This window comes from Coturnix japonica, chromosome 2 (assembly GCF_054131305.1).
Source record: "Coturnix japonica strain WE chromosome 2, WE-NBRP24, whole genome shotgun sequence".
Classification (NCBI taxonomy): domain Eukaryota; kingdom Metazoa; phylum Chordata; class Aves; order Galliformes; family Phasianidae; genus Coturnix; species Coturnix japonica.
Genome location: NC_140664.1, coordinates 68,003,871 through 68,018,659, shown reverse-complemented (window position 1 = coordinate 68,018,659; position 14,789 = coordinate 68,003,871).

Below are 14,789 nucleotides of genomic sequence, written 5' to 3'. Positions count from 1 at the left end.
TTAGTGTTTTTGCTTAGTGTTTTTGCTTTTTGTTTTTGCTTACTGTTTTTTCTTAGTGTTTTTGCTTAGTGTTATGGATAGCGTTTTTGCTTAGCGTTTTTGCGTTGTGTTTTTGCTTAGCATATTTTCTTAGTTTTTTCTTTTAGCTTTATTGTTTAATGTTTTTTCTTAGCATTTTTGATTATTGCCTTTGATTAGTTCTTTTGCTTACTGCTTTTGCTTACTGTTTCTCATTCATGCGTTTGCTTATTTTTTCTCATTCGTGTTTTTGCTTCTTGCTTTTGCTTATTGATTTTGCTTAGTTTTTTTGCTTGGCCGTTTTGCTTGACGTTTATGCATAGCGTTTTTACATATTGCTTTTGATTATTGCTTTTGGTTAGTTTTTTGCTTAGTGGTTTTGTTTATTGTTTGTCATTCTTGCTATTGCTTAGTGTTTTTGCTTAGTGCTTTTGCTTATTGTTTGTCATTATTGCTATTGCTTAGTGTTTTTGCTTAGTGTTTTTGCTTTGTGTTTTTGCTTTTTGTTTTTGCTTACTGTTTTTGCTTACTGTTTTTGCTTACTGTTTTTGCTTAGTGTTTTTGCTTAGTGTTTTTGCTTTTTGTTTTTGCTTACTGTTTTTTCTTAGTGTTTTTGCTTAGTGTTTTGGATAGCGTTTTTGCTTAGCGTTTTTGCTTTGTGTTTTTGCTTAGCATATTTTCTTAGTTTTTTCTTTTAGCTTTATTGTTTAATGTTTTTTCTTAGCATTTTTGATTATTGCCTTTGATTAGTTCTTTTGCTTACTGCTTTTGCTTACTGTTTCTCATTCATGCGTTTGCTTATTTTTTCTCATTCGTGTTTTTGCTTCTTGCTTTTGCTTATTGATTTTGCTTAGTTTTTTTGCTTGGCCGTTTTGCTTGACGTTTATTCATAGCGTTTTTACCTATTGCTTTTGATTATTACTTTTGGTTAGTTTTTTGCTTAGTGCTTTTGCTTATTGTTTGTCATTCTTGCTATTGCTTAGTGTTTTTGCTTAGTGCTTTTGCTTATTGTTTGTCATTATTGCTATTGCTTGGGGTTTTTGCTTAGTGTTTTTGCTTAGTGTTTTTGCTTAGTGTTTTTGCTTAGTGTTTTTGCTTAGTGTTTTTGCTTAGTGTTTTTGCTTAGTGTTTTGGATAGCGTTTTTGCTTAGCGTTTTTGCTTACCGTTTTTGCTTTGCGTTTTTGCTTAGCATATTTTCTTAGCTTTTTTCTTTTAGCTTTATTGTTTAATGTTTCTTCTTAGCGTTTTTGATTATTGCTTTTGATTAGTTCTTTTGCTTACTGCTTTTGCTTACTGTTTCTCATTCATGCTTTTGCTTATTTTTTCTCATTCGTGTTTTTGCTTCTTGCTTTTGCTTATTGATTTTGCTTAGTTTTTTTGCTTGGCTGTTTTGCTTGACGTTTATGCATAGTGTTTTTACATATTGCTTTTGATTATTGCTTTTGGTTAGTTTTTTGCTTAGTGCTTTTGCTTATTGTTTGTCATTCTTGCTATTGCTTAGTGTTTTTGCTTAGTGTTTTTGCTTAGTGTTTTTGCTTAGTGTTTTTGCTTTTTGTTTTTGCTTAGTGTTTTTGCTTAGTGTTTTTGCTTAGTGTTTTTGCTTAGTGTTTTTGCTTTTTGTTTTTGCTTACTGTTTTTTCTTAGAGTTTTTGCTTAGTGTTTTGCATAGCGTTTTTGCTTAGCGTTTTTGCTTTGTGTTTTTGCTTAGCATATTTTCTTAGTTTTTTCTTTTAGCTTTATTGTTTAATGTTTTTTCTTAGCGTTTTTGATTATTGCTTTTGATTAGTTCTTTTGCTTACTGCTTTTGCTTACTGTTTCTCATTCATGCTTTTGCTTATTTTTTCTCATTCGTGTTTTTGCTTCTTGCTTTTGCTTATTGATTTTGCTTAGTTTTTTTGCTTGGCCGTTTTGCTTGACGTTTATGCATAGCGTTTTTACATATTACTTTTGATTATTGCTTTTGGTTAGTTTTTTGCTTAGTGCTTTTGCTTATTGTTTGTCATTCTTGCTATTGCTTAGTGTTTTTGCTTAGTGCTTTTGCTTATTGTTTGTCATTATTGCTATTGCTTAGTGTTTTTGCTTAGTGTTTTTGCTTTGTGTTTTTGCTTTTTGTTTTTGCTTACTGTTTTTGTTTACTGTTTTTGCTTAGTGTTTTTGCTTAGTGTTTTTGCTTAGTGTTTTTGCTTAGTGTTTTTGCTTAGTGTTTTTGCTTAGTGTTTTGGATAGCGTTTTTGCTTAGCGTTTTTGCTTACCGTTTTTGCTTTGCGTTTTTGCTTAGCATATTTTCTTACCTATTTTCTTTTAGCTTTATTGTTTAATGTTTTTTCTTAGCGTTTTTGATTATTGCTTTTGATTAGTTCTTTTGCTTACTGCTTTTGCTTACTGTTTCTCATTCATGCTTTTGTTATTTTTTCTCATTCGTGTTTTTGCTTCTTGCTTTTGCTTAATGTTTTTGCCTGGCGTTTTTGCCTGGCGATTTGCTTGGCGTTTTTGCTTGGCGTTTTTGCTTAGCGTTTTTTCATAGCGTTTTTGCTTAGTGCTTTTGTTTATTTCTCATTCGTGTTTTTCCTTGGCTTTTTCCTTGGCTTTTTTCCTTGGATTTTTTCATTGGCTTTTTTGCTTGGCTCTTTTTCTTGACATTTTTGTTTATTGCTTTTGCTTAGTGCTTTTGATTATTGCTTTTGATTAGTAGTTTTGCCTAGTGCTTTAGCTTATTGATTTTTATTCGTGATTTTGTACCTTTTTTTTCAATTATGATTTGGCTTATTGTTCTTCCTTAGATTTTTTGCTTTGTTTTTTTGCTTAGTTTTTTTCCTAATATTTCTAATAGCATTCTTGCTTATTGTTCTTGCTTAGTGTTCTTGCCTAGTGGATTTTTCTTTAGTTTTTTTCCTAAGTGATTTTTTATTATTGTTTTTCTTTCTTGTCCTCTTTGTGTGTCTCCTGCCAGTGTGTGTTTGTGTCTCCTGCCAGTGTTTGTGTCTCCTGCCAGTGTGTGTGTGTGTCTCCTGCAATTTTGTGTGTGTGTCTCCTGCCAGTGTGTGTCTCCTGCCAGTGTGTGTGTGTCTCCTGCAATTGTGTGTGTGTGTCTCCTGCCAGTGTGTGTGTGTCTCCTGCCAGTGTGTGTGTGTCTCCTGCCAGTGTGTGTCTTCTGCCAGTGTGTGTGTGTGTCTCCTGCCAGTGTGTGTGTGTGACTCCTGCCAGTGTGTGTGTGTCTCCTGCCAGTGTGTGTGTGTCTCCAGCCAGTGTGTGTGTATCTCCTGCCAGTGTGTGTGTGTGTCTCCTCCCAGTGTGTGTGTTTCCTGCCAGTGTGTGTCTGTCTCCTGCCAGTGTGTGTGTGTCTCCTGCCAGTGTGTGTGTGTGTCTCCTGCCAGTGGGTGTCTCCTGCCAGTGTGTGTGTGTGTCTCCTGCCAGTGTGTGTGTGTCTCCTGTAATTGTGTGTGTGTGTCTCCTGCCAGTGTGTGTGTGTCTCCTGTAATTGTGTGTGTGTGTCTCCTGCCAGTGTGTGTGTCTCCTGCCACAGTGTGTGTCCTGCCAGTGTGTGTGTGTCTCCTGCCAGTGTGTGTCTCCTTCCACTGTGTGTGTGTCTCCTGCCAGTGTGTGTGTGTGTCTCCTGCCAGTGTGTGTGTGTGTCTCCTGCCAGTGTGTGTGTCTCCTGCCAGTGTGTGTCTCCTGCCAGTGTGTGTGTGTGTCTCCTGCCACTGTGTGTGTGTCTCCTGCCAGTGTGTGTGTGTCTCCTGCCAGTGTGTGTGTGTGTCTCCTGCAATTGTGTGTGTGTGTCTCCTGCCAGTGTGTGTGTGTGTCTCCTGCAATTGTGTTTTTTCTTTCTGTCTTTTAATACTTCTCTGTTTACTCTCATGGCTGCTTAAATCCATGCCTGGTAGCTACCCTTACCTCCTCCTTGGCATGACTGCAGATGTTTTGCATTCCTACAAAGATATGTTTTGTTCTAAATGTCATCCGGAGACCCAATCTGGGCTTGTCACCCTGATGTAGCATCTCTGGTTGAGGTAGCAGCATGCCCTGTAGCTACCCATTCCTCCTCCCAGGCATGGATGCTGTGCTTTTAGTGTCCTCGAGGCTCAATTTGCATCTCTGAATTCTTTTCCTCTGTGGTTTTTGGTACTACTTTTCCCTTGTGCTTTCTTTCCACACTTTTCCTTACCGTTTCTACTTAGTGATTTTGCTTCGCGAATTTACATATTGCTTTTGATTATTTTTTTTCTTAGTGCTTTTGCTTACTGTTTGCCATTCAGTCTTGTGTTTATCATTATCATTTGTGTTTTTGCTTATTGTTTTTGCTTAGTTTTTTTGCTTGGCCGTTTTGCTTGACGTTTATGCATAGCGTTTTTACATATTGCTTTTGATTACTGCTTTTGGTTAGTTTTTTGCTTAGTGCTTTTGCTTATTGTTTGTCATTCTTGCTATTGCTTAGTGTTTTTGCTTAGTGTTTCTGCTTAGTGTTTTTGCTTAGTGTTTTTGCTTAGTGTTTTTGCTTTTTGTTTTTGCTTACTGTTTTTTCTTAGTGTTTTTGCTTAGTGTTTTGGATAGCGTTTTTGCTTAGCGTTTTTGCTTTGTGTTTTTGCTTAGCATATTTTCTTAGTTTTTTCTTTTAGCTTTATTGTTTAATGTTTTTTCTTAGCGTTTTTGATTATTGCTTTTGATTAGTTCTTTTGCTTACTGCTTTTGCTTACTGTTTCTCATTCATGCTTTTTTTCTCATTCGTGTTTTTGCTTCTTGCTTTTGCTTATTGATTTTGCTTAGTTTTTTTGCTTGGCCGTTTTTCTTGACGTTTATGCATAGCGTTTTTACATATTGCTTTTGATTATTGCTTTTGGTTAGTTTTTTGCTTAGTGGTTTTGTTTATTGTTTGTCATTCTTGCTATTGCTTAGTGTTTTTGCTTAGTGCTTTTGCTTATTGTTTGTCATTATTGCTATTGCTTAGTGTTTTTGCTTAGTGTTTTTGCTTTGTGTTTTTGCTTTTTGTTTTTGGTTACTGTTTTTGCTTACTGTTTTTGCTTAGTGTTTTTGCTTAGTGTTTTTGCTTAGTGTTTTTGCTTTTTGTTTTTGCTGACTGTTTTTTCTTAGTGTTTTTGCTTAGTGTTTTGGATAGCGTTTTTGCTTAGCGTTTTTGCTTTGTGTTTTTGCTTAGCATATTTTCTTAGTTTTTTCTTTTAGCTTTATTGTTTAATGTTTTTTCTTAGCGTTTTTGATTATTGCCTTTGATTAGTTCTTTTGCTTACTGCTTTTGCTTACTGTTTCTCATTCATGCGTTTGCTTATTTTTTCTCATTCGTGTTTTTGCTTCTTGCTTTTGCTTATTGATTTTGCTTAGTTTTTTTGCTTGGCCGTTTTGCTTGACGTTTATTCATAGCATTTTTACCTATTGCTTTTGATTATTGCTTTTGGTTAGTTTTTTGCTTAGTGCTTTTGCTTATTGTTTGTCATTCTTGCTATTGCTTAGTGTTTTTGCTTAGTGTTTTTGCTTAGTGTTTTTGCTTAGTATTTTTGCTTTTTGTTTTTGCTTACTGTTTTTTCTTAGAGTTTTTGCTTAGTGTTTTGGATAGCGTTTTTGCTTAGCGTTTTTGCTTTGTGTTTTTGCTTAGCATATTTTCTTAGTTTTTTCTTTTAGCTTTATTGTTTAATGTTTTTTCTTAGCGTTTTTGATTATTGCTTTTGATTAGTTCTTTTGCTTACTGCTTTTGCTTACTGTTTCTCATTCATGCTTTTGCATATTTTTTCTCATTCGTGTTTTTGCTTCTTGCTTTTGCTTATTGATTTTGCTTAGATTTTTGCTTGGCCGTTTTGCTTGACGTTTATGCATAGCGTTTTTACATATTGCTTTTGATTATTGCTTTTGGTTAGTTTTTTGCTTAGTGGTTTTGTTTATTGTTTGTCATTCTTGCTATTGCTTAGTGTTTTTGCTTAGTGCTTTTGCTTATTGTTTGTCATTATTGCTATTGCTTAGTGTTTTTGCTTAGTGTTTTTGCTTTGTGTTTTTGCTTTTTGTTTTTGCTTACTGTTTTTGCTTAGTGTTTTTGCTTAGTGTTTTTGCTTAGTGTTTTTGCTTTTTGTTTTTGCTTACTGTTTTTCTTAGTGTTTTTGCTTAGTGTTTTGGATACCGTTTTTGCTTTGCGTTTTTGCTTAGCATATTTTCTTAGCTTTTTTCTTTTAGCTTTATTGTTTAATGTTTTTTCTTAGCGTTTTTGATTATTGCTTTTGATTAGTTCTTTTGCTTACTGCTTTTGCTTACTGTTTCTCATTCATGCTTTTGTTATTTTTTCTCATTCGTGTTTTTGCTTCTTGCTTTTGCTTATTGTTTTTGCTTAGTTTTTTTGCTTGGCCGTTTTGCTTGACGTTTATGCATAGCGTTTTTACATATTGCTTTTGATTATTGCTTTTGGTTAGTTTTTTGCTTAGTGCTTTTGCTTATTGTTTGTCATTCTTGCTATTGCTTAGTGTTTTTGCTTAGTGTTTTTGCTTAGTGTTTTTGCTTTTTGTTTTTGCTTATTGTTTTTGCTTAGTGTTTTTGCTTAGTGTTTTTGCTTAGTGTTTTTGCTTTTTGTTTTTGCTTACTGTTTTTTCTTAGTGTTTTTGCTTAGTGTTATGGATAGCGTTTTTGCTTAGCGTTTTTGCGTTGTGTTTTTGCTTAGCATATTTTCTTAGTTTTTTCTTTTAGGTTTATTGTTTAATGTTTTTTCTTAGCGTTTTTGATTATTGCTTTTGATTAGTTCTTTTGCTTACTGCTTTTGCTTACTGTTTCTCATTCATGCTTTTTTTCTCATTCGTGTTTTTGCTTCTTGCTTTTGCTTATTGATTTTGCTTAGTTTTTTTGCTTGGCCGTTTTGCTTGACGTTTATGCATAGCGTTTTTACATATTGCTTTTGATTATTGCTTTTGGTTAGTTTTTTGCTTAGTGGTTTTGTTTATTGTTTGTCATTCTTGCTATTGCTTAGTGTTTTTGCTTAGTGCTTTTGCTTATTGTTTGTCATTATTGCTATTGCTTAGTGTTTTTGCTTAGTGTTTTTGCTTTGTGTTTTTGCTTTTTGTTTTTGCTTACTGTTTTTGCTTACTGTTTTTGCTTACTGTTTTTACTTAGTGTTTTTGCTTAGTGTTTTTGCTTTTTGTTTTTGCTTACTGTTTTTTCTTAGTGTTTTTGCTTAGTGTTTTGGATAGCGTTTTTGCTTAGCGTTTTTGCTTTGTGTTTTTGCTTAGCATATTTTCTTAGTTTTTTCTTTTAGCTTTATTGTTTAATGTTTTTTCTTAGCATTTTTGATTATTGCCTTTGATTAGTTCTTTTGCTTACTGCTTTTGCTTACTGTTTCTCATTCATGCGTTTGCTTATTTTTTCTCATTCGTGTTTTTGCTTCTTGCTTTTGCTTATTGATTTTGCTTAGTTTTTTTGCTTGGCCGTTTTGCTTGACGTTTATTCATAGCGTTTTTACCTATTGCTTTTGATTATTACTTTTGGTTAGTTTTTTGCTTAGTGGTTTTGTTTATTGTTTGTCATTCTTGCTATTGCTTAGTGTTTTTGCTTAGTGCTTTTGCTTATTGTTTGTCATTATTGCTATTGCTTGGGGTTTTTGCTTAGTGTTTTTGCTTAGTGTTTTTGCTTAGTGTTTTTGCTTAGTGTTTTTGCTTAGTGTTTTTGCTTAGTGTTTTGGATAGCGTTTTTGCTTAGCGTTTTTGCTTACCGTTTTTGCTTTGCGTTTTTGCTTAGCATATTTTCTTAGCTTTTTTCTTTTAGCTTTATTGTTTAATGTTTTTTCTTAGCGTTTTTGATTATTGCTTTTGATTAGTTCTTTTGCTTACTGCTTTTGCTTACTGTTTCTCATTCATGCTTTTGCTTATTTTTTCTCATTCGTGTTTTTGCTTCTTGCTTTTGCTTATTGATTTTGCTTAGTTTTTTTGCTTGGCTGTTTTGCTTGACGTTTATGCATAGTGTTTTTACATATTGCTTTTGATTATTGCTTTTGGTTAGTTTTTTGCTTAGTGCTTTTGCTTATTGTTTGTCATTCTTGCTATTGCTTAGTGTTTTTGCTTAGTGTTTTTGCTTAGTGTTTTTGCTTAGTGTTTTTGCTTTTTGTTTTTGCTTAGTGTTTTTGCTTAGTGTTTTTGCTTAGTGTTTTTGCTTAGTGTTTTTGCTTTTTGTTTTTGCTTACTGTTTTTTCTTAGAGTTTTTGCTTAGTGTTTTGCATAGCGTTTTTGCTTAGCGTTTTTGCTTTGTGTTTTTGCTTAGCATATTTTCTTAGTTTTTTCTTTTAGCTTTATTGTTTAATGTTTTTTCTTAGCGTTTTTGATTATTGCTTTTGATTAGTTCTTTTGCTTACTGCTTTTGCTTACTGTTTCTCATTCATGCTTTTGCTTATTTTTTCTCATTCGTGTTTTTGCTTCTTGCTTTTGCTTATTGATTTTGCTTAGTTTTTTTGCTTGGCCGTTTTGCTTGACGTTTATGCATAGCGTTTTTACATATTGCTTTTGATTATTGCTTTTGGTTTGTTTTTTGCTTAGTGCTTTTGCTTATTGTTTGTCATTCTTGCTATTGCTTAGTGTTTTTGCTTAGTGCTTTTGCTTATTGTTTGTCATTATTGCTATTGCTTAGTGTATTTGCTTAGTGTTTTTGCTTTGTGTTTTTGCTTTTTGTTTTTGCTTACTGTTTTTGTTTACTGTTTTTGCTTAGTGTTTTTGCTTAGTTTTTTTGCTTAGTGTTTTTGCTTAGTGTTTTTGCTTAGTGTTTTTGCTTAGTGTTTTGGATAGCGTTTTTGCTTAGCGTTTTTGCTTACCGTTTTTGCTTTGCGTTTTTGCTTAGCATATTTTCTTACCTTTTTTCTTTTAGCTTTATTGTTTAATGTTTTTTCTTAGCGTTTTTGATTATTGCTTTTGATTAGTTCTTTTGCTTACTGCTTTTGCTTACTGTTTCTCATTCATGCTTTTGTTATTTTTTCTCATTCGTGTTTTTGCTTCTTGCTTTTGCTTAATGTTTTTGCCTGGCGTTTTTGCCTGGCGATTTGCTTGGCGTTTTTGCTTGGCGTTTTTGCTTAGCGTTTTTTCATAGCGTTTTTGCTTAGTGCTTTTGTTTATTTCTCATTCGTGTTTTTCCTTGGCTTTTTCCTTGGCTTTTTTCCTTGGATTTTTTCATTGGCTTTTTTGCTTGGCTCTTTTGCTTGACATTTTTGTTTATTGCTTTTGCTTAGTGCTTTTGATTATTGCTTTTGATTAGTAGTTTTGCCTAGTGCTTTAGCTTATTGATTTTTATTCGTGATTTTGTACCTTTTTTTTCAATTATGATTTGGCTTATTGTTCTTCCTTAGATTTTTTGCTTTGTTTTTTTGCTTAGTTTTTTTCCTAATATTTCTAATAGCATTCTTGCTTATTGTTCTTGCTTAGTGTTCTTGCCTAGTGGATTTTTCTTTAGTTTTTTTCCTAAGTGATTTTTTATTATTGTTTTTCTTTCTTGTCCTCTTTGTGTGTCTCCTGCCAGTGTGTGTTTGTGTCTCCTGCCAGTGTTTGTGTCTCCTGCCAGTGTGTGTGTGTGTCTCCTGCAATTTTGTGTGTGTGTCTCCTGCCAGTGTGTGTCTCCTGCCAGTGTGTGTGTGTCTCCTGCAATTGTGTGTGTGTGTCTCCTGCCAGTGTGTGTGTGTCTCCTGCCAGTGTGTGTGTGTCTCCTGCCAGTGTGTGTCTTCTGCCAGTGTTTGTGTGTGTCTCCTGCCAGTGTGTGTGTGTGACTCCTGCCAGTGTGTGTGTGTCTCCTGCCAGTGTGTGTGTGTCTCCAGCCAGTGTGTGTGTATCTCCTGCCAGTGTGTGTGTGTGTCTCCTCCCAGTGTGTGTGTTTCCTGCCAGTGTGTGTCTGTCTCCTGCCAGTGTGTGTGTGTGTCTCCTGCCAGTGTGTGTGTGTGTCTCCTGCCAGTGGGTGTCTCCTGCCAGTGTGTGTGTGTGTCTCCTGCCAGTGTGTGTGTGTCTCCTGTAATTGTGTGTGTGTGTCTCCTGCCAGTGTGTGTGTCTCCTGCCACAGTGTGTGTCCTGCCAGTGTGTGTGTGTCTCCTGCCAGTGTGTGTCTCCTTCCACTGTGTGTGTGTCTCCTGCCAGTGTGTGTGTGTGTCTCCTGCCAGTGTGTGTGTGTGTCTCCTGCCAGTGTGTGTGTCTCCTGCCAGTGTGTGTCTCCTGCCAGTGTGTGTGTGTCTCCTGCCACTGTGTGTGTGTCTCCTGCCAGTGTGTGTGTGTCTCTGCCAGTGTGTGTGTGTGTCTCCTGCAATTGTGTGTGTGTGTCTCCTGCCAGTGTGTGTGTGTGTCTCCTGCAATTGTGTTTTTTCTTTCTGTCTTTTAATACTTCTCTGTTTACTCTCATGGCTGCTTAAATCCATGCCTGGTAGCTACCCTTACCTCCTCCTTGGCATGACTGCAGATGTTTTGCATTCCTACAAAGATATGTTTTGTTCTAAATGTCATCCGGAGACCCAATCTGGGCTTGTCACCCTGATGTAGCATCTCTGGTTGAGGTAGCAGCATGCCCTGTAGCTACCCATTCCTCCTCCCAGGCATGGATGCTGTGCTTTTAGTGTCCTCGAGGCTCAATTTGCATCTCTGAATTCTTTTCCTCTGTGGTTTTTGGTACTACTTTTCCCTTGTGCTTTCTTTCCACACTTTTCCTTACCGTTTCTACTTAGTGATTTTGCTTCGCGAATTTACATATTGCTTTTGATTATTTTTTTTCTTAGTGCTTTTGCTTACTGTTTGCCATTCAGTCTTGTGTTTATCATTATCATTTGTGTTTTTGCTTATTGTTTTTGCTTAGTTTTTTTGCTTGGCCGTTTTGCTTGACGTTTATGCATAGCGTTTTTACATATTGCTTTTGATTACTGCTTTTGGTTAGTTTTTTGCTTAGTGCTTTTGCTTATTGTTTGTCATTCTTGCTATTGCTTAGTGTTTTTGCTTAGTGTTTCTGCTTAGTGTTTTTGCTTACTGTTTTTGCTTTTTGTTTTTGCTTTTTGTTTTTGCTTACTGTTTTTTCTTAGTGTTTTTGCTTAGTGTTTTGGATAGCGTTTTTGCTTAGCGTTTTTGCTTTGTGTTTTTGCTTAGCATATTTTCTTAGTTTTTTCTTTTAGCTTTATTGTTTAATGTTTTTTCTTAGCGTTTTTGATTATTGCTTTTGATTAGTTCTTTTGCTTACTGCTTTTGCTTACTGTTTCTCATTCATGCTTTTGTTATTTTTTCTCATTCCTGTTTTTGCTTCTTGCTTATTGTTTTTGCTTAGATTTTTTGCTTGGCCGTTTTGCCTGACGTTTATGCATAGCGTTTTTACATATTGCTTTTGATTATTGCTTTTGGTTAGTTTTTTGCTTAGTGCTTTTGCTTATTGTTTGTCATTCTTGCTATTGCTTAGTGCTTTTGCTTAGTGTTTTTGCTTACTGTTTTTGCTTAGTGTTTTTGCTTAGTGTTTTTACTTAGTGTTTTTGCTTTTTGTTTTTGCTTTTTGTTTTTGCTTAGTGTTTTTGCTTTTTGTTTTTGCTTAGTGTTTTTGCTTAGTGTTTTTGCTTAGTGTTTTTGCTTAGTGTTTTTGCTTAGTGTTTTTGCTTTTTGTTTTTGCTTACTGTTTTTTCTTAGTGTTTTTGATTAGTGTTTTTGATTAGTGTTTTTATTAGTGTTTTTGATTAGTGTTTTTGCTTAGTGTTTTTGCTTTTTGTTTTTGCTTAGTTTTTTCGCTTACTGTTTTTGCTTTTTGTTTTTTCTTTTTGTTTTTGTTTAGTGTTTTTGCTTAGTGTTTTTGCTTAGTGTTTTGGATAGCGTTTTTGCTTAGCGTTTTTGCTTTGCATTTTTACTTTGCGTTTTTGCTTAGCATATTTTCTTAGCTTTTTTCTTTTAGCTTTATTGTTTAATGTTTTTTCTTAGCGTTTTTGATTATTGCTTTTGATTAGTTCTTTTGCTTACTGCTTTTGCTTACTGTTTCTCATTCATGCTTTTGTTATTTTTTCTCATTCCTGTTTTTGCTTCTTGCTTTTGCTTATTGTTTTTGCTTAGATTTTTTGCTTGGCCGTTTTGCCTGACGTTTATGCATAGCGTTTTTACATATTGCTTTTGATTATTGCTTTTGGTTAGTTTTTTGCTTAGTGCTTTTGCTTATTGTTTGTCATTCTTGCTATTGCTTAGTGCTTTTGCTTAGTGTTTTTGCTTACTGTTTTTGCTTAGTGTTTTTGCTTAGTGTTTTTACTTAGTGTTTTTGCTTTTTGTTTTTGCTTTTTGTTTTTGCTTAGTGTTTTTGCTTAGTGCTTTTGCTTAGTGCTTTTGCTTTTTGTTTTTCTTTAGCATTTTTCTTAGCTTTTATTTTGTTAATGTTTTTGCTCATTGTTTTTATTTAGTGATTTACATATTGCTTTTTATTAGTTTTTTGCTTAGCGCTTTTGCTTATTGTTTACCATTCGTGCTTTTATTTATTGTTTATCATTTGTGTTTTTGCTTTTTGTTTTTGCTTTTTGTTTTTGCTTACTGTTTTTCCTTATTGTTTTTGCCTGGCGTTTTTGCCTGGCGATTTTCTTGGCATTTTTGCTTAGCGTTTTTTCATAGCGTTTTTGCTTATTTCTCATTCGTGTTTTTCCTTGGCTTTTTCCTTGGCTTTTTTCCTTGGATTTTTTCATTAGCTTTTTTGCTTGGCTCTTTTGCTTGACATTTTTGTTTATTGCTTTTGCTTAGTGCTTTTGATTATTGCTTTTGATTAGTTGTTTTGCCTAGTGCTTTAGCTTATTGATTTTTATTCGTGATTTTGTACCTTTTTTCTCAATTATGATTTTGCTTTTTGTTCTTCCTTAGATTTTTTGCTTTGTTTTTTTGCTTAGTTTTTTTCCTAGTATTTCTAATAGCATTCTTGTTTATTGTTCTTGCTTAGTGTTCTTGCTTAGTGGATTTTTCTTTAGTTTTTTTCCTAAATGATTTTTTATTATTGTTTTTCTTTCTTGTCCTCTTTGTGTGTCTCCTGCCAGTGTGTGTGTGTGTCTCCTGCCAGTATGTGTGTGTATCTCCTGCCAGTGTGTGTGTGTCTCCTGCCAGTGTGTGTGTGTGTCTCCTGCCAGTGTGTATGTGTGTCTCCTGCCAGTGTGTGTGTGTCTCCTGCCAGTGTGTGTGTGTGTCTCCTGCAATTGTGTGTGTGTGTCTCCTGGCAGTGTGTTTGTGTTTCTCCTGCCAGTGTGTGTGTGTTTCTCCTGCCAGTATGTGTGTGTGTCTCCTGGCAGTGTGTGTGTGTTTCTCCTGCCAGTGTGTGTGTGTTTTTCCTGCCAGTGTGTGTGTGTCTCCTGCCAGTGTGTTTGTGTGTCTCCTGCAATTGTGTGTGTGTGTCTCCTGCCAGTGTGTGTCTCCTGCCAGTGTGTGTGTCTCCTGCCAGTGTGTGTGTGTCTCCTGCCAGTGTGTGTGTGTGTGGCCTGTGTGTGTGTGTGTGTGTGTGTGTGACCTGCCATTGTGTTTTTTCTTTCTGTCTTTTAATACTTCTGTTTACTCTCATGGCTGCTTAAATCCATGCCTGGTAGCTACCCTTACCTCCTCCTTGGCATGACTGCAGATGTTTTGCATTCCTACAAAGATATGTTTTGTTCTAAATGTCATCCGGAGACCCAATCTGGGCTTGTCACCCTGATGTAGCATCTCTGGTTGAGGTAGCAGCATGCCCTGTAGCTACCCATTCCTCCTCCCAGGCATGGATGCTGTGCTTTTAGTGTCCTCGAGGCTCAATTTGCATCTCTGAATTCTTTTCCTCTGTGGTTTTTGGTACTACTTTTCCCTTGTGCTTTCTTTCCACACTTTTCCTTACCGTTTCTACTTAGTGATTTTGCTTCGCGTATTTACATATTGCTTTTGATTATTTTTTTGCTTAGTGCTTTTGCTTACTGTTTGCCATTCAGTCTTGTGTTTATCATTATCGTTTGTGTTTTTGCTTATTGTTTTTGCTTAGTTTTTTTGCTTGGACGTTTTGCTTGACGTTTATGCATAGCGTTTTTACATATTGCTTTTGATTATTGCTTTTGGTTAGTTTTTTGCTTAGTGGTTTTGCTTATTTTTTGTCATTCTTGCTATTGCTTAGTGTTTTTGCTTAGTGTTTTTGCTTAGTGTTTTTGCTTAGTGTTTTTGCTTTTTGTTTTTGCTTTTTGTTTTTGCTTTTTGTTTTTGCTTACTGTTTTTGCTTAGTGTTTTTGCTTAGTGTTTTTGCATAGTGTTTTTGCTTAGTTTTTTTGCTTAGTGTTTTGGATAGCGTTTTTGCTTAGCGTTTTTGCTTTGCATTTTTGCTTTGCGTTTTTGCTTAGCATATTTTCTTAGCTTTTTTCTTTTAGCTTTATTGTTTAATGTTTTTTCTTAGCGTTTTTGATTATTGCGTTTGATTAGTGTATTTGCTTACTGCTTTTGCTTACTGTTTCTCATTCATGCTTTTGCTTATTTTTTCTCATTCATGTTTTTGCTTCTTGCTTTTGCTTATTGTTTTTGCTTAGTTTTTTTGCTTGGCCGTTTTGCTTGACGTTTATGCATAGCGTTTTTCCATATTGCTTTTGATTATTGCTTTTGATTAGTTTTTTGCTTAGTGCTTTTGCTTATTGTTTGTCATTCTTGCTATTGCTTAGTGTTTTTGCTTAGTGTTTTTGCTTACTGTTTTTGCTTAGTGTTTTTGCTTAGTGTTTTTGCTTTTTTTTTGCTTTTTGTTTTTGCTTCTTGTTTTTGCTTAGTGCTTTTGCTTTTTGTTTTTCTTTAGCATTGTTTTTTAGCTTTTATTTTGTTAGCGTTTTTGCTCATTGTTTTTA